This window comes from Hylobates moloch, unplaced genomic scaffold (assembly GCF_009828535.3).
Source record: "Hylobates moloch isolate HMO894 unplaced genomic scaffold, HMol_V3 SCAFFOLD_1, whole genome shotgun sequence".
NCBI lineage: Eukaryota > Metazoa > Chordata > Mammalia > Primates > Hylobatidae > Hylobates > Hylobates moloch.
The window spans coordinates 152,873,124-152,898,106 of record NW_026652276.1 but is presented as its reverse complement, the minus strand read 5'-3'; the positions used below and the strand labels follow the sequence as shown (position 1 = coordinate 152,898,106).

Sequence of the window (24,983 nt, the reverse complement as noted above, 5' to 3'; positions counted from 1 at the left end):
AAAAGGTCAAAACCGGCACAAACTTATATTTTAGGCAAAGACATTCCCAACTAAAGAAAAGAAATACTTAAAATATTTGTATTTAGTACTGAAATATAATTTTAAATAAGCAACAATGGATGTGGCATGTAAAAGTCAATAACGAAGCTTTGTGTATTTGGCTCTTATTTCATGTTGATAATCCTCATCTCAGGAATAAGTGAGACTTAAAAACATGCACAAGGCTGGGCACAGTGGAGCACACCAGTAATCCCAGCATTTTGGGAGGCTAAGGTGGGCAGATCACCTCAAGAGGTGATCTGAGCCCAAGAGTTCAAGAGCAGCCTGGGCAACAGGATGAACCCTGTCTCCACAGAAAAAAAAAATACAGAAATGCAAAATTAGTGGGATATGGTAGTACGTGCCTGTAGTCCCAGCTACTTAAGGGGCTGAGGTGTGACAATTGCTTGGGCCTGGGAAGTAGAAGTTGCAGTAAGCCAAGATGATGCCACTGCACTCCAGCCTGAATGACAAAGTGAAATCCTGTCTCAAAAAAATAAATAAGTAAATGACACATGCACAAAGCCAAATATGTGAAAATCAAATACCAAGTTACATTTTACAGGGACTGAATCAGCAGAAACGGCTTAGTAAGCAGTTCCAAAAATTCATTCATAAAAGTCATGAGAACTTTGGAAAAATGATCAAAATCATTTTTTTAAAGAAATCTGAAATTAACCTAAAGCATGCAACATCTAGGGGATGTTTATTCAAGTATAAAACACTGAATCCTGGTAATAGTTGAAGTTGTAGCACTTTAATTAACCTTATAACAAAACCACTTCCTCTCCACCCCCCAACTCTTCTGAATCTGAAGGAAGCCTTGAAAACTGGCATTGTACAATCACAGTAAAACCAGAAGCCTAGAAGCCAATGAAGAAAGCAAAATAAGGTTGGATTTGCTCCAAGTCCCAGTTCCCAGATAACTGCCATATTCGACCTGTCTCAAAGTTCCTGCAAAATCTATTTCCCAAGATACGTTTTTAGTTGACCTGACTCAGTTTCCCACTGCAGCATTTTCTTGGAGGCATTTGCAAAAAAAGTCAGTGATAATTGTTTAACATCACAGTTGCATTAAATGGTGATCACAGTTGAGGTGCACAATAAGCTTACCAAAACACTTAAAAGGAAAATCTGGGGAATGAGATGTTCATGGGAAACTTTGAAAACCTATTCCTGGAAAACTAGAAAATGCCACATACATGCATTGGGCTGTGCACATGCCCAGGAAAGACCTCAGAAAGCCATATGCTCTCACCTCTGGATGACCACGTGTCTCTGCACATGTACAAAGTGAGGACTAAAGAAGAGTTGTCAATAGCACCTCTGAGCTTTAAGGGTGTAACCCTACACATGCATAGAGCCCCTAGGCAAAATATGGGACAGTTATTAGTTCCAGTTATTAAAGGAAATCTGTCTAACCAATGGCTGACCATCAAGCTAATCTAGAAGAGATTTCAGTAATCATATGTAACAAAGAAAACAGACTTTATGGAATTAGTTCAGGAAAGCTGTTAAACAGCAACAACAAAAAACTAACACTAAATCCTAGGGAGAGGAGATCTGATTTGTAAAGTTGTCATATTGTGTTAATGAAAATGTTCAGTTTTTAACAAAAACCCAAGAGGTACGTAAAGCAGCAGAAACATATTGCCAATATAGAGGAGGGAAAAGCAGTCAAGAGAAACTGTCCTGCAGAAACCCAGAATTTTGACTTATTTAAAATAACGTGGGCCAGGTGTGATGGCTCACACCTGTAATTCCAGGGCTTTGGGAGGCCAAGGCAGGTGGGATCACTTGAGGACAGGAGTTACAGACCAACCTGGACAACATAGCAAGAACCTATCTCTACCCAAAAAAAAAAAAAAAATTAGCTATGTATGGTGTCATGTGCCTAGTCCTAGCTACTTGAGTGGATCACTTGAGCCTGGAAGTTCAAGGCTACAGTGAATTATGATCATGCCAACCTGAGTAACAGAGACCTTGTCTATTAAAACAAACAATGAGCCTATTTATGGTCTTTTTCTAATATATTCAGTCAACTTAAGGACTTACAAGTACGAGAAAGTTGCCTTATCAACTAGAAGATGTTAATAAAAAGGTATAAATTATTTGAAAAAGAAGAAAAAGGTATAAGTTCTGGAGTCAAAGTACAATACAAATGACTAGTCCACTAGATGGGCACAACAGCACGCTTGATCAGTCAAAAGAAAGAATTGGCACATTTGAAGATACGTTAACTGAGATTATACAAACTGAGGAATAGAAGGACAAAAAAAAAAATCTCAGAGACTTGTGGATAATCATCAAGCATGCCAAAATATTCATAATGGGAGAACAACCCAGAAGGACAGGACAGAGAAGGGGGGCAGAAATAATTTTTGGTAGTAATAACTAAAAACTGCCCAATTTTGATGAAAAAGTGTTAATCTACATATCCAAGAAGCTCAAACTACAAGCAGGATAAATACAATCAGGTCTGCATATAAATGCATGAAAATCAAACCATCAAGAGCCAAAGGAATAAAAAAGGGAATCTTGAAAGTAGTAAGAGCTACTCATCATGCACAACATTCAGCAGTAAGATTAACAGCTTACTTCTCATCAGAAGTCATGGAGGTTAGAAGGCAGTGGGGGATGATGTTCAAAGAGCTAAAAGATAAAAGACTGTCAACCAAGTATTCTATTCCAGCAAAATAATCCTTCAAATTTGAAGTAGAAATTAAGACATTCCCAGGTAAGCAAAAGCTGAGAATCTGTTGCTAGTCAATCTGTGCTGCAAGAAATAACAAAGGGAATACTTGAGGCTAAAACGAAAGGACATGAGACAGTAACCTGAATCTACATAAAGAGGACCAGTAAAAGTAAGCACATATACAAATAAATAAATATAAATGATCATATAAATGTACTTTTGGTTGAACCCTTTTATTGTCCTGATTTATATGACAACTATAGAGAGCAATAATATAAATATTAAAAGGTATACAGTGTATAAATATGCAATTTATGTGACAACACAGCACACAGGAAAGAGAACCCAGTATTGCTGAATCTTACATTGTTTAATGAAAAAATGAACTTTTATGCTAAAAATTTTCAGTTAAAAAATATGTAGGATATACAGACATGCTGGACGCTATACTTGACCCTCAAGCTGTTAGTCTGGCAACTCTGCTAAAATGTCACTCTCAATCCTTTAGAGTTTTTGAAGAGGTACAATTATCTTTTTATACATGGAAATTGACTCTATAAAAGTATAGAAATCTGCTGCTACAACAAGAACATTTATTCAGGTTTTATCCTCCAGAGTCTAAATGATTTCCTTTAATTCTTTGCCTCATTAAGTTATAAAAGCTTTTGTTTACTCATTGCTGAATTCACTTATAAAAACAGTATTTCTCAAAGTCTCGTTGTATACGTAAGTGTTCTAAGGTGTTATTTAGTAAATGCCTATAATAAACTGATACACCAAAATGAGACACACTGGAAAAGATAATTTTATCTCAAAAATAAAGGTGTTTTCATAATTTCTCCAAATGTTTCCTTCTTATAAGAACAAAATAATTACTGAGTGGCTATTATGTGCCAGGCGCCATCGCTCAGCCCTGAGGATGACACAGTGAACAAGATAAAGTCCCTGCCTTCGTGGACTGCATATTTAAAAAGGATAAAGGTAACAGACAAGTAAAAACAAACTAGATAATTACAAATGGAAATAAGTACTATGAAGGAAGTAAAAGAATGTTAGAAAAGAAATAAGAGGAATAACAACAAAGGCTCCATAAGAAGTTTATATTTAAGCTGTGATCTAAAGGTTGAAATTAAGCCAGAGGATAAGGAAAAGAGCTGTGTCAGTTGAGAAAAAGATGCGGTCAGTCAGGCTTGTAATGTGCTAAAACCACAAGAATGTTACAGGTTCAGCACCCATTCTGTTCATGCAAGAAAGTTCATAGCAAGAGAAAAAAAATGATATGAAAAATTAAGATAATTAGCAGAGGCAATAGCTAGTGTTTGTTGACTACTGCAGTAGGCTGAATTATTTGTCATAATTTTTTTTTTCTCTGTGGTAGAATAACGTACTCACAGCCTTGCCTTGTCTCATAGATGTGAAGTATGCCAGCTTACTGTACTGATGTTTGGCTTTGTCACAAGGCTTACTGTGTCCAAAGGAATGTGAATGGAAGTGGCAGTGTGCACATTCCATTCCTAGTCCTCATGAAAAACCACATATGTCCAATTAATCTCTTACACCTCCACTACTATAAAAACCTCACCAACGTAGCTACCTCCCTTTCAGCATAGAATCCAGGAGAAACAGTTCTGTGTATAACCCTCAGCAAAGGGCCAAGCACAGCCAGATCTGCAGCTATAAGCAAAGCCACCCAGTCAAGCCCACCCTAGATCAACAAACACCGAGTCAACCCACAGACAAGTGATTAAGAATGATTGTTTTATGCCATGGAGTTTTGAGCATATTTGTCCACAATAACTAATAAATACTTCCAATATCAGGCATAATACTAGATGCTTTACATGGGTTAGCTCATCCAAACTTTCCACCAATCTCATGAGGTAGATATGACTTTCAGCCCTATTTATCAGACAAGGAAACGAAGATTGACACCTTACATAGCCTGCTGACAGTTATATAACAAGTAAGAAAACAAAAAAGCCCAACCAGTCTAGTTTCAAAGTTCTATGACTCTATTACTGTGATATTCCCCCTTTTCCTAAGTGACTAAAGTCTTATTGCATTATCAAAACATTAGTATCAGTAAGTATATCTTTGTCCTATTTCAAGTCTACCACTTACAGAGTGAACAAAAAATAAACCAAGGACTTGTGTTATCAGTTATTCTTGCCTCAGTCAAGATCCACTTTACCTAGGTGCAAACTGAATAGAGTTCTACCATGTTTTGATGCCAGTTTAAATAATGCCACTATTTTATCGTTCAGAAAATACAGTCAAGAAGCAGTCAGGGATAGTAGAATTAGCAATATGGCAGAACAGGAGGCTCCAGATTCCCCCTTCACCCACGGACACAGTGAACAGACATCTATTCACAGATGAATTCCCTTACATAAAGTCAGACATTAGTCAAGTCTCCTACCCATTAAGGCAACTGAGAAAACATCCACATTGGATGGGTAGAAAAAGCTGAGGCACACTCAGGCACAGATTCTGCCATAGGCACTGTACCATAAAATTGAAAGAATTCCCAGCACCCAGCTTCTCCCTGTGGAAAAGAGGGTTTGAACCACATATAGCACCCTAACCTAAGTTTCCTTATGGCTTGGCTCTTAATTCACCAATGCAGGGAGTGAAGAGGATTAAAGACTCTCCAGACCACAGGAAAAAAAAAAAATGGTGGTTTTCTACAGGCACAAAAGCACTTCCAGGGGCCTCATCCCCTGAGAGCAGTGCAGAGAAGGGACTATCAATAGCTCCCCATTTCTCCCTGGAAGGAGCTTTATGACACATTCTTCCAGTGGCTACTTGGCACAGCCCAGCTTCTAAGTAGCTTCTATCAAGGAGATAAAGGGTCAGCTAGATAATACCTTGCTGGCAACCTGAGCAGCAGATCAGCACTTCCCAAGCCTTCTTCTCAGCTCACTCCACCTATTAACTCCAGGTCTACTAATTTATCCTGAAAAGAATTTGTCTGTCCATTGAATGCTCAACTTTTACTGCTTCCACTTCAGAAACTGCATTCTAAACTTCTTAACTCTTCAAGAGGAGAGCACACATAAGCAAGTCTCTCTGGACTACAGAAAAAAGCAGCAATTTTATACGAGCGAACAAGCATGTCCAGGGGCTTAATCCCCTGAGAGTAGAGAAAGGGCTCAAAAACTGCTGCTCCCTATTTCACCCTGGAACAGGTTTACGCACACATTCTGTGCCTAATTTTTCACAGCTGCCGCCCTGAGGTAATGCATCCTATAAATCTAGCTCTGGAAGCAGAAGGGACTAGGTGCATGAGCATCTCCCCAAGAGCACCAAACCAAGAGGTAGTCTTAGACATGAAAATACAAGGGCTACACCCTTTGGGAACAGTGCAGAAAAGAGCTCTTATTTTCTCTGGAAGGTGGTTGCTGCACACTCTTCCAGTGGTTAATTAGTGGTCTGGCTTCTAGTCCACTTACATCTGGGAGCTAACAAAGAAGACAAACAGTAGCCTCTCAGCAGCCTGAGCCAGGGCACTGCACATTTCCTAAAGCCTTTCCTCCGGTTCACCCCAGTGATTACTTCAGGGCTACCCACTCTTCTTAGAGTTTATCCATGCACCAAGTGCCACACTTCTAGAGCTAGCTCCCACCCAAGGGACTGTCTCCTTAACAACCTACCTCTGGAAGTCAATGGGGCTTTGTATTCCTGAATAGTCCTAGACCACAGAGGACAAAGAGGTGGACATACAACAGGACCACTTCCAGCAGCTATCTCCCTAGTATCAGAGGGTGCAGCTTGAATGTGAATACAATATTTATAACATATCCTCTCCCTGGCTTGATGCAGAGAATGGGAGATAAATACGCATGCTTAGCTTCACCATGAAAATAGAAGAATCTAGAAGACCATCCAACACCTAAACCTTTTCAGCCACATCTAGAGGGTCTTGGCTTCTACCTTCCAGGTATCAGAGTACTGCCAGAATGTGGCACACCCTAACCTCCTGGAGGTCCACAAAAAACAGACAGCAGTCTGGATAAACACGAGATTGAGAGGTACCTTAAAATCCCTGGCCAGATGAATTAAAAATCCTCTCACTACATGAAATTAGTCTGACAAGACAGAGAGGCAGATGTTTTACCTAATATGCAGAAAACAACAGCATCAAAGAAAACGAAAAAGCAGAAATACATGTTCCAAATAATAGAACAAGAGAAATGTCTAGGAAATGACCGAGTGAAGATATGTGATTTACCTGACAGGGAATTTAAAACAATGGTCATAAAGATGCTCACCAAGGTGAGAAAAGCAATGCAAAAACTGATAATTTCAATAATAAAAGATAAAGTACAAAAACAGGTCAAACAGAAATTAAAGGTGAAGAAAATAACTGAAAACGTGAATGGAATCAGCAGCAGACTAGATCGAGCAGAAGAAACTCAAAGATCAGAAATCACTCAACCTAAGGAGCAAAAGGAAAAGAGAATGAGAAAGAGTACAGATTACTCATGAGATTTATGGGACACCATCAAGTGGAAGAACATATGCATGACCCGCATGCCAGAAGAGAAAACAGAAGAAACATAAAACACATTCAAAAAAAAAAAAAAATAACAAAATTCCCAAGGCTGGAAAAGGAGATAGAAATCCAGATCTAGGAAATCCAAAAGACACTAAATAAGATGAATCCAAAGAGACCATATCAAGAAATATCAGAATCAGATGGCCAAAAGTTAAAGACAGAATCTTGAAAGCAGCAAGGGAAAAGCAAGTTGTTAGACATGTGAGCCCTCATAAAATGATCAGTGGATTTTTTTCTGCAGAAACTTTTCAGGGCAGGAGGGAATGAAATGATATTCTCAAGAACTTGGAAAAAAAAAAGTCAACCAAGAATATAATACCTAGGAAGCCTATCTTTCAAAAATGAAGAGGTAATAAAGACATTCTCATACAAAAGCTGAGAGAGTTGATTACCAGTAGATCTACCTTATAAAAAATGCTAAAGGGAGTTCCTCAGCTTAGGGAAGATGACACTAATTAATAACATGAAAACATATGAGTACATAAAGCTCACTAGTAGAAGTATATTGTCAAATACAAAACACTAATACGGTAATGGCAGTAAGTCAATTATATCTGTAGTATAAATGTTAAAAAACAAAACTATTCAAAGCACCTAAAACTAGAATAATTTCTTAAGGACTACAAATTATTAAAAAATGTAAATTTTGATATCAAAAACATAAAACATGAAAGGGAACTAAAAGTGTAGTTTGGGCATGAAATCAAAATTATCAACTTAAAATAGCCTGTTATAAGATGCTTTATGTAAGCCTCAAGGTAACAACAAAAGCCTATCATAGATACACAAATGATTTTTTAAAAAGTGATGCAAAGCATACTACTACAGAAAACCATCAAACCACAAATGAAGCAAGCAAGAGAGAAAGGAACCAAGGACCTGTAAAAGAACCAAAAACCAATTGACAGAATGGCACTAGTAAGTCCTTACCTATCAATAATTACTTTGAAGCTAAATGCACTGAATTATCTAATCACAAGGCATAGAGTGTGGCTTAATGGATAAAAGATCCAACTATATGCTATGAGAGACTCATTTCATCTTAAAGAACACTCAGACTGAAAGTGAAGGGATGAAAAAATACATTCCATACAAATGGAAACCAAAAGAGAACAAGAATAGCTGTACTATTTTCAGAAAACAGACATTAGGCCAAAAACTGTAAAAACAGACAAAGACGACCATTACATAGTGATAAAGGGGATAATTCATCAAAAAGAATATAACAATTTTAAATATATAGGCACCCAATATCAGAGCATCTAAATATATAAAGCAAACACTAAGAGATATGGAAGGAAATGAATTGTAACACAGTAACAGATTTCAATATCAGAAATCTGGTATTTAATAAATGGTACTGGGAAAACTGGCTAGCCATATGCTGAAAAACTTAAACTGAACCCCTTCTTTAAACCTTACACAAAAATTAACTCGAGATGGATTAAAGATTTAAACCTAGGTCCTCAAACCATAAAAATCCTAGAAGAAAACCTAGGTAATACCATTCAGGACATAGGCATGGGCAAAGACTTCATGACTGAAATACCAAAAGCAATGGCAACAAAAGCCAAACTTCACAAATGGTATCTAATTAAACTAAAGATCTTCTGCACAGCAAAAGAAACTATCATCAGAATGAACAGGCAACCTACAGAATGGGAGAAAATATTTGCAATCTATCCATCTGACAAAGGTCAAATATCCAGAATCTACAAGCAACTTAAGCAAATTTACATGAAAAAAAAAAAACAACTCCATCAAACAATGGGCAAGGATATGAACAGACACTTCTCAAAAGAATATATTTATGCAGCCAAACATATGAAAAAAAGCTTATTGTCACTGGTCATTAGAGAAATACAAATCAAAACCACAATGAGATACCATCTCATGCCAGTTAGAATGGCGATCATTAAAAAGTCAGGAAACAACAGATGCTGGAGACGATGTGGAGAAATAGGAACGCTTTTACACCGTTGGAGGGAGTGTAAATTAGTTCAACCATTGTGGAAGACAGTGTGGCCATTCCTCAAGAATCTAGAACCAGAAATACCATTTGACCCAACAATCCCATTACTGGATATATACTCAAAGGATTATAAATCTACAATAAAGACATATGCACATGTATGTTTATTGCAGCACTATTTACAATAGCAGAGACTTGGAACCAACCCAAATGCCCATCAATGATAGACTGGATAAAGAAAATGTGGCACATATACACCATGGAATACCATGAAGCCATAAAAAAGGATGAGTTCATGTCCTTTGCAGGGACATGGATGAAACTGGAAACCATCGTTCTCAGCAAACTAACAGAGGAATAGAAAACCAAACACAGCATGTTCTCACTCATAAATGGGAGTTGAACAATGAGAACACATGGACACAGGGAGGGGAACATCACACACCATGGCCTGTTGGGAGGTGGGGAGCAAAGGGAGGGAGAGCATTAGGACAAAAAACCTAGATGGCGGGTTGACAGGTGCAGCAAACCACCATGGCATGTGTATACCTATGTAACACCTGCACATTCTGCATATGATCCCAGAACTTAAAAATAAATAAAACAAAAAATAATCTAAAAAAAAATAAATGGGCAAAGGACCTGAACAGACATTTTTCAAAAGATATACAAAGGGCCAGATACATATGAAAAGAAAAGTGCTCAACATCTTTAAATAGAGAAATGAAAATTCAAACCATAATGAGGTATCATCTCACAACTGTTACATTTCATCTTTGATAACAGCCAATCTAAGAAGCATTGGTGAGGATGTGGCACAAAGGGAACCCTTGTACATTGTTGGTAATATTGTTAAGTTAGTACAGCCACTTTGGAAAACAGTATGAAGGTTCCTCAAAAAATAGAATTATTATATGATCCAGCAATCCCACTTCTGAGTATATATCCAAAGAAATTGAAATCAATTAATATGTCAGAGATGTCTGCACTCCCATATTCACTGCAGGACGTCACATTAGCCAAGATATGGAAACAACTTAACTGACCAGAGGTCACAAGGATTTAAGTAACGTGGCACACACACACACACACATACACACAATGGAGTACTATTTCAGCCTGCAAAAAGCAGGAAATTGTCATTAGCAAGAATACGGATGAACCTAGAAGACATTATGCTAAGTAAAATAAGCCAGGGACAGAGACAAATGCTGTATGATCTCACTTATATTTGTAATCTTAAACAGTTGGCCAGGCGCAGTGGCTCACACCTGTAATCCCAGCACTTTGGAAGGCCAAGCAGAGAGAATTGCTTGAGCCCAGGAGTTTGAGACCAGTCTGGATAATATAGGGAGACCCTGTTTAAACTAAAAAATAAAATTATCCAAGCATGGTGGCACTGCCTGTGGTCCCAGTTACTCGGGAGGCTGAGGCGAGAAAATTGCTTGAGCCCAGGAGTAGAGGGTGCAGCGAGCTATGACTGAGCCACTGTACTCCAGCCTGGGTGGCAGAGCAAAGCCCTGTCTCTAAACATTAAGTAAAAATAAAACAAAAAAGTCAAATTCATGGAAGCAGAGAATAGAATGGTGGTTACCAGAGGCTGGAAGGGCGAGATGTTGGTCAAAGGGTATAAAGTTTCCTAGATAAGAGGAAGAACTTCTGGTGACCTATTGCATAGCATGATGACTATGGTTAATAATACATTGAATATTAACCAACAGTTTAAATTTTAATTTAATTTGTTGGCAGGGTGCGGTAGCTCATGCCTGTAATCCCAACACTTTGGGAGGCCAAGGCAGGTGGATCACCTGAGGTCAGGAGTTTGAGACCAGCCTGGCCAACATGGTGAAACCCTGTCTCTACTAAAAATACAAAATTTAACCAGGCGTGGTGACACATGCCTGTAATCCCAGCTACTCAGGAGGCTGAGGCAGGAGAATCACTTGAACCTGGGAGGCACAGGTTGCAGTGAGCCGAGATCACACCACTGCATTCCAGCCTAGATGACAGAGCAAGACTGTGTCTCAAAAAAAAAAAAAAAAAAAAAAAAAAATTTAATTTGTCCTCACTACCAATAATTCAGGTGATGGGTATACTAATTAGCCTGATTTCATCATTCCACAGTGAATACACACATCAAAACATCACATTGTACCGCATATATATATACAATTATCAAAAAAATACAACCAAACTTATAAAAGGAATCAAGCAGCTATACCATAAAAAATTGTTTTACTACTTATCATTTAAACCTGATAGAAAAAAAAAATCGAGGTCAGTTTTTAAAATGTCCTACTGAAAATAACATTGTCAGGTCACATTGTAAGTACACAATTTGATTGTGACAATATCCTCTTGGAAACAAATGATGGCAAGAATGTTCCTTTTATCAAAAATAATTTAATTATTTTATCTGTATTAATAAAGCCATAATAAAAACTGAAGTTTCTTTAAAATGCAACATTCAATATATAGCTCACTTTTATCACGTTATTCTGCTTTGTATTAGCACCAGGACATGATACAACATGATTTGTAATATGGTTGAAAACGAAGGGCATTTATGCATTCCACAATCAGAATCAGGTATGCAGTAGGTAGACTAGCCTACTTCTAATAAAAGAAAAGTCTGACTTCCTAAAACTCTTAATTCCATTTAATATTTTGTGGTAGAGAACACACAGACTGCACAAAATGATGTAACCTAATCAGCCTAATGAGGCTTTGGACATTAAAAAAATTTTAACTTACAAAGAAACTTGAGATTAGTTTAGAAGAGAAAAATAGGAGAATTCATTTTAGCTCTTCCGAGCAATGGTGGATATAAAATTTTTCCTTGCAGTTTTTATTATTATTATTATTACCCCAAAGACAACTGTGGCTAAGAAAAGGGTGTGTTTCCAAGAAAGGAATTTAGTGTCATTAAACAAATATACTTAATGGGAGGTTTCCTGAACCTCCTTACTGAAATGCAGCCATCAGAAAATAATGGAGTTAGTCATCTTTTTTAATATATATTTCAAATACATTTATTCCCCTAAGGCATGTATATAAAAAACATTCAACATTAAAACTAAACAGCAAAGTTAAACCAGAAAGATGAAAACCACACAAATAAAGGTAGACAATATGCTATAAAAATGTACAGCCAAATATACTCCCAACTAACCAGCAAGAAAATATTCTTTAACCTTTTCATATTAGGTTACCAAACCTAATCAAAAAGATATTTACATGAGTAATTGTATCTTTTATAGGCAAGTATCAAAATGTATCAAAATAAAGCATGTCAATGTCATAAGAATCAGCTTCAAGAAACGTAACAGGCATTGTAATCAGATTAACTTATCTTGTTTTTGCCATTTAATATATATTAACCTCATGTAACTACCTTGACTTAACTAAAAATGGGAATATCACTTACCAATCATTACGGCTTCTACTGAGTGGGTACTCAATGAACTAGTTTCCCTTTCCCTTGGCATAAATCAATAATATCTCTTTAAAAGCAACTGTTAAAAAAATAAAAAATAAAAAAATAAAAATAAAAAATAAAAGCAACTGTTTCTTCTCCATCACAATTTAAGACATCTTTACAGTAATTGACCCGGCAAATGTCTTCACCGCTACAACTCATCATGTACTTTAACTGCATCGTTCCATCAGTACAGTCTGTTCTGGTTGTTCATATCTCATGCCTATTGTGCTCATGTAACCAAATGACCATTGGATATCTTTTCAGTCTCTACTCGATGCTTTTTGGATAATCATTACTTTACCCAGCCCTTTACTTGTTTCTCAAAGTCAGAGTTAGAAAGCGTTTTAGTCCAAACTCCTCAGTTACAGGTGTGGAAGTAGTCCCAAAGGAATTAAAGTCTGTGACCATTATTGCTTAAGACCACTTAGCTAGAAACAAAAGGTAGTCATCTTGGACTCCCAACATCCTCATTTCTTCTGGCATCTACCACCACTGACTGATAGAACAGGCTTGAAGTAGAGAGGTTTGGGTATTGAGATAGCAAGGTGGCAGGGCAGGTTAACCCAGCAAAGCGGCCGCCCACCAGCACAGTGACTTGAGTAGGCATCTGCTGATGGTTCTCATTCATTATTACAGCATAAAGATCTGGGTTCACTGATTACCCCATATCACTGCAAGCTCTTCACTACTCTAAGTAATTGTAAAAGATCAGATGATTTGATCAGTGATAGTGGTGACAATACCTTCTTACTGATTTGACAACTTACATGCCCTAGCTAAGTAACAAAGCATAAGTGGAACTGGAAAAAAAAAATTTACAGAGAAAAATTCTAGATTGCTTTCAAACTTATCCCAAAATCATGAAAGAAAAAAATTTATGTTTATAAACTTATCTGAAAGTATCTACATATAAATACTTTACTAGGCACTGAACAAGTTAAGCCAAACAATAAAATTATTAACATGTAAGTTGTGTTAATTTTTCTATTTCTACATACTTCCTTCTCAACAACCCAGCAAGGAAGGTACTACCTTCTTTCTTGAGTAAAATACCACAACTCAGAAATATAGCACATCAACAACAATAAATAAACTCAAAGCTGTCTGATTCCACATTTCCTGCTCTTGTAATGGTTGTGGTGGATTAAAGATAGCCACAAATGCTTTTGGAGGTGGGGGAGTATCTGGTTTTCCTCTTTTTAAACACAGGCTGGCCTCTGACTGCTCTGCTCTATGTGGTACAATAGCAGTGATGCTGTCTGAGGTCTGGCTCAGGCTATAAGGAGACAGGCAGCTTCTACTTTGTTCTCTTTGAACCCTGCATAAAGTTCCCCAATTCATTTTTCAACCTGCTGTTAATCACAGCCAATAGATCCACTACATTTCACAGTCAGGATATTTTTCAGTTCTGGGATTGACATTTTTTACCCTTTCCACATCTGTCTTAAATTTCCTCATTTCTCATACATTATATCAACCTTTTCCTGTAGATTCATCATAGTTATTTTAAACTACTCTGCCATTTCCAACATCTGGGTCCTTTTCTATTGACCTATTTTCTTAACACGAGTCACAATATTTAATAACCTTTAACTACATACTGAGCACTATAAATGATGTTTTACATTTAGAGATTCTGTTAACTTTCTCTGAAGGATGTTGAGTGTGTCCTGAGAAGTGGTCTTCACTCCTAAAATGTGGTTCTCTGGGATATCAATGAAAAGCCAAAGATGATTATCAAACTCCCACTAATATAGCAGGATTTGAACTCCAAACTGTTTCTCCTCCACCTCAGCAACTGCTGAAGTATCTGTTTTTCTCTTTCTACCTTCCTATGGGAGGTGGATGCTTTCCCATGGGTCCCTTAGGATATCACCTCCTGTGTATACAGTTCAGGAGTCAGCAAAGCCTTTAGGGGATATTTATTTATTTATTTATTTATTTATTTTTGAGACAGAGTCTCGCTCTACCACCCAGGCTGGAGTGCAGAGGCACAATCTCCACTCACTGCAACTGCCAACTCTTGGGTTTAGGAGATTCTCATGCCTCAGCCTCCCAAGTAGCTGGAATTACAGGTGTATACCACAATGCCTGGCTGATTTTTGTAGTTTTAGTAGATACAGGATTTTACCATGTTGGCCAGTCTGGTCTCGAACTCCTGACCTCAAGTGATCTGTCCTTCTTGGCCTCCCAAAGTGCTTGTATTACAGGCATGAGCCACCACCTCCGCTCAGCTTTAGGGAATTTTATAGATGTGTGCAGCCTCCCTCCTCTGTGGCTCCACTATTCTAGGATATCCCCCTCAATTCCCAGGTACCTTGGCAGCTGCAAGCTCCTACTTCACAGGACAAAAAGATAGCAGCTGTCTGCCTTGTCACTACAGGAACTGGGAAATGACCTCAGGAGAAAAGCTATCATTCAGCATTCAGTCAAGAGTCATAAACGCCACAATAATCTCAACAGGAAAGATTTCATGTAAAGTGTTAACTATGGTAGTTTTATTACTAAGAAGGAATAAGACAGAACTCAGAGATACCCGAAGTCTGAGGGGGAGTACCCAATGAAGGAGCATACCTTCTCCATGTCTGAGCTGCAGCCCACCGGACGACAGGGAAGTTTCATGGCTTGAGGTAGGCCAGAGTTGGTGCGTGGTCAGCAGGCCAAGGCTGTGTCAGAAACCGCAAATGCCTGGCAACCCAGGACCCCCCGAATGGATGGCCAAGGAGCCTGAGGCTGAACACAGAATGACAGACTGGCCTGACAAACTGGAAGTCTACTGCTGGGGTACCAGCAAAATGAGGCTGGCAGGCACAGAGCCATAGGCCAGGACTGGCAAGCAGGAAAATCTCCACGAGGGTGTACACAGGCAGAAGCTGGCAGGCAGAGAACAGCAGACTAGACTGGCAGAGAAAACCTGCTAGAGAGTAAACACCACCAAGTGCCACACACACGGCCATGGCAGCTCTGGAGCCAGCAGGGATGGAAACATGCCAGAATCAGGAAGAGAAGCCCCCTCCTCCCACAGCATCCCTTTGGCACCCTCCAGTGATGAAGCTTAAAAGAGGTCTTAAGCAAGGGAGATGTTTATAGGGTCCAGCAGGCAATGACAGGTGGATTTGGAGCTGGGAAGCGATTAAGTGGAACAACATATAAAGGTAGCTCTTACCAAGTACAATTACCTTTCACGGGCTAAATCCCTTCTGATTTTTGCCTGTTTTCACTCTTCACTGCCTTTATGCAAATAGGTCAAACCTATCCTGCCACCCCCATTCACCCCATCCATAAAATATATATCACAGTTTACAATTTGTATCCAGAGGGTTGGGCATGCTATTCTGTCATTACTAGGAATCGAAAACCTTAAGTAATGACTGACACAGAATCTGAAGAATACTATAAGCAGAAAACTCCCGCTATTTCATGTTTCAGAGTACCTACTTGAGGCAAATGTACAGGTATCTTGGCATTCAATAGTATAAATTCCACTTGTCCAAAATATTCTGAAAAAACTGCTTTCTACTACTTCTAAAAAATGAAGAAATTGATTAACGTCAAAAGCATTCAAAATGACTCTTCTAAGTTGTCCATATAATGCAAAACTACATCTTTAGCTCCCAATCTGAAACATCAAGTTTTTTCAAGATATTAATGCCCACAAAGAATGTCAGTAAAATGACAAGTTCAAAATAATGTAAAGAAAAAAATAGATTTTTATTTGTTAAATCCATAATGTCTAAGTTCTTGTTGAAGGGCATGTAATTTTGTAGTGTATGAATGCCAGAAAAGTATTTCAGACCTGACTAATTTCTACAAAAGTAGTTCATGAAAATGCTTGCTTTAATATTAGTAGTCAATAATCTTGATGTTGTGTTTTTGGTTTGTGTTTTTTTGAGACAGAGTCTCGCTCTGTCACCCAAGCTGGAGTGCAGTGGTGCAATCATAGCTCACCGTAACCTAGAACTCCTGGGCTCAAGGTGATCCTCCGCCTCAGCCTCCCTCTTGAGTAGCTGGGAGCACCACCACACCCAGCTAATGGAAGTTTTTCATTTTAAACTTCATTTCTGCCCCCTAAATAATGGCATCATTACTAGTACACATGTAATTCACAGCATGATCACAAGTACTGTTGTCATTGAATTGCTTGGTAGTCAACAGTTGTCATCGTTGGAAGAATGTCAGAGCATTGCCTGGATACTGGTGTGCATAGTTCTTGCTATGTACAAAGCCAGCAGTTTTAACTGTCTGTTATGTCTAATTCTTTAGTGTCTATCTGTGTCACTTCTCAACTTCCTTCTAACTTTTGTCCCCTCCTGACCATCCTCCGGAAGTGACAACCTAATTTAAGATGCAGATTCTTAAAGATTAAGAGAAGATATGCCTCTCAGTTAATTTTTATTTACTCAGGAGAGGGAGCCTCCCTTGCCAAAATCTGTAACAAAAAACAGGATTTTAGAAGATAAAACAAAAATCCTTTGACAGTGCCAATAGGACCTTTTACCTACTGCTTATGAGAGAATAAGTGTTATATGCCTCTTCTCTAGTATTTTATTCTCCACTTTTAACTTTCTTACTAGAAAGGCACAAACAGTCATTTTGTGCCTTTGAGATTTCCAGTAATCTCTCAGACTAAAGCCTTTTTACCCCAGAATCCTACTTTTCCAATACAACACCATGAACTCAGGACAAGCCACAGGAAGGAAGCAACAACTCTATTACTCTTGGTGTCCCCACTCTAGCCTCTGCTTCTATGTCCTCCATTTTATTTTTGTCTTCTGTTGTTCTTGTAGACGTTTACAATTGGACTTCATCCACACTGCATTTTTAGAAATTGTCTAGCCTAAAGACAGATGTTCATGTCTTGTTAAGACATGATTCCTATGGAACAAGTGTGAACTAGGATAAAAGTATTTTTTAGAAAGTAGTATTGATCTCTAAGGATTCTAAAATAAGTTCAGTTTTCTATTCTGTAGTACATGAGGAAAAGAAATTGTTTTAAAAGCATGCTGTATTTTATGCTATTAAAAAGTCATCAATTCTCTTAGTAACATTCATTAAACATCCATTAGATTTGGGACACTACTCTAGATAATAAGACAAAAGGAGGAATGAAAATATGATTAGAGTCAATTACATTAAGCAATGCTTTATCACTCCAAATAACCAAAGCAATCTTGAAAAAGTACAAAGTTGGAGGTCTTATACTTCCTCATTTCAAATGTCACTAAAAAATCACACTAATCAAAACAGTGTAGTAGTAGTAGTAGTAGTAGTAGTATAAAGACAGACCTATAGACCAATAGAGTACAGAAATAAACCCCCACATATATGTTCAAATAATTTTGACAAGGGTGCCAAGACCATTTAATGGACAAGAAACACTCTTCAAAAAATGATGCTGGGAAAACTGAATATCCATATGCACATGAATGAATTTGAACTCTTACATTGTGACATATACAAAAGTTAACTCAAACTGGACCAAAGACCTAAATATAAGTTAAAGCAAGAATTATAGAAATCTTAGAAGACAACATAGGGGCAAAATCTTCATGAATAACCTTGGCAGTGATTTCTTGGATATAACACCAAAAGCATAGGCAACAAAAGAAAATAAATTGGACCATATCTAAATTTAAGAATTCTGTGCATCAAAAGATGTATCAGTAAAAAAAGCAATCTCTGGAATAGAAGAAAATATTTATAAATCATACCTGAAAAGGGTTAATACCTAGAATACATAAAGAACTCCTAAACTCAACAAAAAATAACCACCCAATTTTAAAAGGGCAAAGGAATTGAATAGACATTTCTCCCAAGAAGATATATAAAATGGCCAATTAGTAGATAAAAAGATGTTCAACATCACTAATCATTAGAGAAATGCAAATCAAAACCACAATCAGATACCATTTCATCCCCATTAGGACAATTACTTTGTTTTTTTTTTTTTTTTTAAGTAACTGTTGACAAGGATGTGTAGAAACTGATTGGAAACCCGTGCAAACTACTGATAGAAATAAAAATGGTACAGCTACTATGGAAAAAGTATGGCAAATCCTCAAACAATTCAAAGTAGGATTGTCATACTTTCCAGTATTTCCACTTCTAGGCATATACTTAAAAGAAATGAAAGCTGAGACTCCAACAGATTTATATACCCATGTGCATTAGCAGCATTATCCACCATAGGCAAGAGGTAGAAGTAACCCAAGTGTCCATTAACAGATGAGTGGATAAACAAAATGTGGTATGTACATACAATGGAATGTTACTCAGCCAGCCCAAAAATGGAAATCCGACACATGTTCCAACATAGATGAACCTTAAAGACATGATGCTAAGTGAAATAAGCAGTCACATACAATGATTACATGAGTTACCTAGAACAGTCAAACTCAGAGTCAAAGTAAAATGGGGATTGCTAGGAGCTGGGAGGGAGGGGAAGAGGAGTTACCATTTAATAAGCACAAAGTTTCAGTTTTGAAAGATAAATTCTGAGGATGATGGTTGCACAAAGGTGTGAATGTACTTAATGCCACTGAACCACACGCTTATATATTTCATCACAAGTTTACAAAGTAACTTTTTTTTTTCTTTAGACGGAGTCTCGCTCTGTCGCCCAGGCTGGAGCGCAGTGGCGCGATCTCGGCTCACTGCAAACTCCGCTTCCCAGGTTCACGCCATTCTTCTGCCTCAGCCTCCAGAGTAGTTGGGACTACAGGCACCTGCCACCACGCCCAGCTAATTTTTTGTATTTTTAGTAGAGACGGGGTTTCACCGTGTTCGCCAGGAGGGTCTCAATCTCCTGACCTCGTGATCCACCCGCCTCAGCCTCCCAAAGTGCTGGGATTACAGGTGTGAGCCACTGCCCTCGGCCTACAAAGTAACTTTTTAAAAGAGTGCATGTCTCAGTCTATTCAGATCACTATAACAAAATACCACAGACCGGGTAGTTTATCAACAATAGAAACTTATTCTCACAGCATGGAGGCTGGAAAGTCCAAGATCACTGTGCCAGCAGATTTGATGTCTGGGGAAAGCATCTTCTCATGGTGTCTTCCCACGGCAGAAAAGGTGGAAGGGCAAAAAGGAACACACACAGTGTCCTCACATAGCAGAAGAGGTAGAAGGGCCGGACAGCTCTGATGCCTGAGACATTAATCTCATTGAAGACAGAACCCTTGCAGCCTAATCACCTCTAAAAGAGTCCTACTCCTAATGTCATCACATTGGGATTTAAGTTCAACATGTGAATTTTGGAGGGACACATACAAACCATAGCAGTGTGTCAGATAAGAAATTATCCATGCTTTGAAAATATGTATATTTAACTTTATAAAACAAAGGAGAGAATTATTTGCCTGGACACCTGAGGTATGAGAAAAAGTTATTAAATACAGGCTACAAGATAATGAAACACTATCTCAATTTGTCATGTTAGAGAAATTCTGATTGTATTAAGAAATTAGCATCTTAGAATATACTTACTAAAATCTAAGAAAGATTTAAAGAATGATCTGTGCATTTAACTCGAGATATATTTATTTTACTTTTCCTTTTTTTGGCTTGATAAGGCTTGTCAGAGGTTTGTCTCAGTTTTTCTGCTTTTGATAATCATTTCTCTTCCTCCAACACCAGCTTCATCTTCCCTTCCCTGTCCCCTACAGATATCTCTTGATTAAAACATAATACTATGCCCATAAACCTGAGAATATAAAAGAACAGAAGTTTCTAGAAAAATATACAAAGGGTCAAAATAGGCAGGAAAAAAGAAAGCCTAGATATTCAATAACCATTATGGAAATTGAAATGTTAATTATCAACTACCATCAAAAGGCTGCTCCTCTGCCCTGCCCTACCAACCCCTAAAGAAGCTCTAAGTTTAGAAAGTCTTAATGAGGAGCTCTATTGGAATTTCAATAATGAGATATGACTATATCTTAAAAGTTTTTCCCAGCCAGGCGCGGTGGCTCAAGCCTGTAATCCCAGCACTTTGGGAGGCCGAGGCGGGTGGATCACGAGGTCAGGAGATCGAGACCATCCTGGCTAACACGGTGAAACCCCGTCTCTACTAAAAAAAAAAAAAAAAAGTTTTTCCCAAAAAGAGCAAACAAAAAATGACCCAACTCATTTTGTAAGTTTGACACAGTCTTGAACTGCAAGTTAAGGACAGCAAATTATGAAAAGAAGAATTTCACTTACACAGAGGGAAAATATCCCAAATAAAATATCAGGTAGCTAAATCCAATAGTCTGAAACATTGCAGCTAGCAGTATTCACCCCAGAATCACAAAGATAGCATTACAGACTTACTGATTTCAAACTAATTCACATTAGACAAAAAGAAAGAAGTAACATGATAGCTACATGTAGGAAAAGAATGAGATTTCAAAAAGCACAATATCTGTTTGATTTTTTTAGAGAAATAAGCCTTTTTAGAAAAGTGAAAATTAAAGGTAGATTAAATTTGATAAAGTCTTTATCAAAAAGAAATCTGCATCAAACATTATACTTAAGAAATGAAACAGTTTCTTTAGTGATGGAATCTAGAAAAACATACCCCATTACTGCAACATGATACTGGAGGTCCTGACCAAAGCAACAAAGATAAATAAATAAGGACCACTGGGAAAAAAAATACAAATTTGTCATTATTGCAGACAATACAATCATGGGAGTAGAAAACTTAGAATTCAAATAGAAACAACACCAGAGTTCAATAAATTTGCCTGCTATAATTTCAAAATATCTGACAGAAAAATACTGTAAGAGCAAATGTCAGTTAGAAAACGTGATAGAAAATAACATATTAGAACAGATAAAAACTAATCTAAGAAATTACTAATATAAAGTAAAAAATCCTTCAAAGAATGTAAGAGATCTGAATGAATTATACTATCTTCATAAATAAGAAAATTTAAAAACATCAACTTAATCCCTAGATCTTTTTCAGTTATAAAATTTACTGAGGGCAGGAAATAATTATTGGAATACAGCCTTTACATTTACGTGCCTGAAAGTTAAAGTTGTGTCTTTTTACATTAAGGCATAAAATGTGAGCATCTGAACCTCAGGTATTTATGCCCAAAAGGTCATAATAATAGTGTCCATCCTAAAAGCACTGGACACGAAAGACAAACATCTTGAAAAATAATTTCAAATCCAAAATAAGTTTGATCAATTGATGAATGAATTCTTAAAAGTCAAAACATTCTAGCATCCAAACCCCAAGGTTGCACTGTAAGTTGGTATGTGTATGTTGCCTTTTGTGCCAGACAGATAAGGAATGGAGGCATCTGAGAACTCTCAATTCCATTTTCTATGAGTCCCGATTGAGAAGGAAATCCCACAGCAGTGCGTTGCATACTTGTCTTTATTTCAACTAATGTTTTCAGTGTGTAAAACATTGTATAGAAGCAGCAGACTTGCAGGTTGCTCAGTGAAATTGGCATGATGCAGATGTGATAGGTAATGTTCAATGATGAACTAATGCTCAACATTATCTGCCATATAATCAATGCACAGTGTGGCCTAAGCACCACAAAACATCCAGATTTAAAGCATGAATTCTCTTGGGTTTCAAGATTGCTTATTTCCTGAAAATTTTGGTAAATTAAAATCTGCCCATCAAGCAAATCAGGGAGTAATTTTTGTCATGGCTTGATTTTTATTAACCATCAGCCAGCCCACATAACAAATGTTGAACAACAACCTGTCATTGACGTGTCTCCCAGACTGTGAGAGACACACCTAGATCAATTTATAATATTAAAGAATTCCAATAAAATCTTCCAACTGGAGGAAACTTAACGTAAGATTTCAAATTTATAGAAAAGTTATAAAGGTCAATACCAAGTGTATCAGATCACATCTTGTTCCCTGCCTCAGATTCCCTTGGTCTCATCTGCCTCCTAGGCCCCCTCCACCAGAGTGACTAACTGCTTGTGGGCCCTCATGGTCCTTTAACTGAGGACAGCAGCCAGAGTCTCTGATTTCTACCTATAGCTTCCTCTGGAGACAGAGAACCATGATACAGGTCATAGGATCTGGCTTCTCCCTGTGACTGAAGAAGCTAGGAGCTCACTGCCTCTGGGAGAAATGCTAACACAGAGGGAGATGCCAGATGAACTCTGAGTCTTAGAACAGTACATTGGAGGTAACAATACAACAGTTTTGGATAAGCCTGTCTGTATATGTCCCCATGTGATGAAGTGACCAGCTGTGTTTGTGAAATAATGGCCAGATTTGTAATCATCATCTTACATCAGTATTTAAGGCTTGCCTAAGGCTCTATTTGCTAGGGAACCTGTGCTGAAACGATAATCTTGAAAGTAATTAACAGAAAATAAAACAGTGTGGTGGTATCACAGGAGACAGTGAATAATGAACCCAGAAATAAATCTACATATATATAAAAAGTTGGCAACATAATAGAGGCACAAATTAGTCAAAAAAATGGATTTTTTTTTTTTTTTTTTTTTTTTTTTGAGACGGAGTCTCACTCTGTCACCCAGGCTGGAGTGCAGTGGCACAATCTTGGCTCACTGCAACCTCTGCCTCCCGGGTTCACACCATTCTCCTGCCTCAGCCTCCTGAGTAGCTGGGACTACAGGTGCCCGCCACCACGCCCAGCTAATTTTTTTTGTAAAAAATGGATGATTTTATAAATGATGTTGAAAAATCTCTTTTATAAAGATGAAAAAGGCAGGTGCCCTGTATCAGAGAATATTTTTAAATGACCTCCAAACAAACTTAAGGCCTACGTGTGAAATGGAAAATAGAATAAAATACAACCATGATACAGACAAGAACTTAAACAAGACCTTCAACTCAAGATTTGGCCACAAAGTAATATATTAATTTATTAAAGACAACACTGACAAACAGATTCAAATATATTTGTAATGTGTAAGACCAAGAAAAAAATAGTATCTAGGATGTATACGAAACCCTACCACATCAACAAGAAAAAGATAAGACACCCAGAAGACAGTGGACAAAAGACATTAAAGCATATTGAAATGTTAGTAAGTGCCTTACTCCACCTAGACTGTTATAACAAAATACCTCAGACTGCATAGTTTATAAAAAGAATTTATTGCTCACAATTCGAGAGGCTGGGAAATCCAAGATCAAGTCTTCAGATCCGGTGTTTGATGAGGACCCATTCCTGATAGATAGCACCTTCTTGTTGCATCATCACTTGGTAGAAGGGGCAAAGAAGCTCCCTCAGGCCTCTTTTCTAAGGGTACTAATCTCATTCATAAAGGCAGAGCCCTCATGATCTAATCACCTCCCAAAGGTGCCACCTCTCAATACCATCACCTTGGTGGTTAGGTTTCAACAGGAATTTTAGGGGAAACACAGACGTTCAGACCACAGCAATAAGTAACACAAACATGAACAAACATACAAAGCTGCATCCTCACTAGCAATGTAGTTCTAATTAAAACACAAATCAATATACAACCATCAGATTGAGAAAAGCTAGAAAATTAAACATTAAAAGCTACAGAAGATGTGGCTGAAACGATAACCACTGCTAACCTTATATAACTATACTTATTAGTCTTATAGAAACTCACAGAAACTTACAGAACTAGAACCACTTATAAACTGCCATACATATGAACTGAACAACAGATAAAAGTAATTTATGCTTTTAGGCTAATTTATGCTTTTAGGCTAATGGTTGAGAATGAAATATCTGGGGATAACAAACATTATACTCAAAGAAGATCCCAGTCACCGGATCATTTTTTCTACAGATCTTCATAATTTTTCCAAAATGGAACCAAAGAAAATGGCATGACTATATGAACCTACCTAGTAGAATAATTGATAGAAGTAAAAAAAAAGAAAAGGCAAGAGGGAGAAAAAAAAGGGAAATATGACAAATAGGAAGACGCATGACCTTGAAGAGTTAAACACTTTCCAAATCCATCACCAAGATTGTCAATTTACTTTCTCTGATGAAATACCATAAATATATAGATCATGTTTTCATTAATAACTGAGATGTGCCAATTTGCTACTGTGGTTTACAACTGACTTGTATAAGAAACAATGGTTTGCAAATACTTTCACTAAGTAACAAGTCAGCTCTTTCTGACTCAAAGCTTCATCTTTAAATCCCTACTCATTTCTCTTTATAAATCATTTTTCTTCATATGTTCTTTCACTCACCCTCCTGAGGATCTTTGCATTCCTTGCCCCTTTCCTCAAATCTCTATTTGTC

General features: G+C 37.5%; 1 protein-coding gene across 1 annotated transcript in view; it reads right to left on the bottom strand.

Annotated features, from left to right (window-relative positions):
• CRPPA (CDP-L-ribitol pyrophosphorylase A) overlaps positions 1-24,983 on the bottom strand; it is a 340,764-nt gene that overhangs the window by 267,757 nt on the left and 48,024 nt on the right. The gene's annotated exons all lie outside the window — the stretch shown is intronic.